This window comes from Punica granatum, chromosome 3 (assembly GCF_007655135.1).
Source record: "Punica granatum isolate Tunisia-2019 chromosome 3, ASM765513v2, whole genome shotgun sequence".
NCBI lineage: Eukaryota > Viridiplantae > Streptophyta > Magnoliopsida > Myrtales > Lythraceae > Punica > Punica granatum.
The window spans coordinates 11,236,768-11,236,989 of NC_045129.1; positions in this window are offsets into that span (position 1 = coordinate 11,236,768).

Sequence of the window (222 nt, forward strand, 5' to 3'; positions counted from 1 at the left end):
TATATATATAAATAGAATTACCGGATTCATGTATAAAAAAGTTGACCAGCCGTCTCCTCAGTTTTAGAGACCATATCGATGGGCTTGAGAAGGGCCTAGTAGATAAAAGGATGGAGGTCCGGCCTACATAGGAAGAAAAATACTTACGCGGTTTATTTTTTTAAAAAAAAAATTTACATCAATTTATGAAACGGCTTGACTAGCTGACTCCCGTGCGAGCAA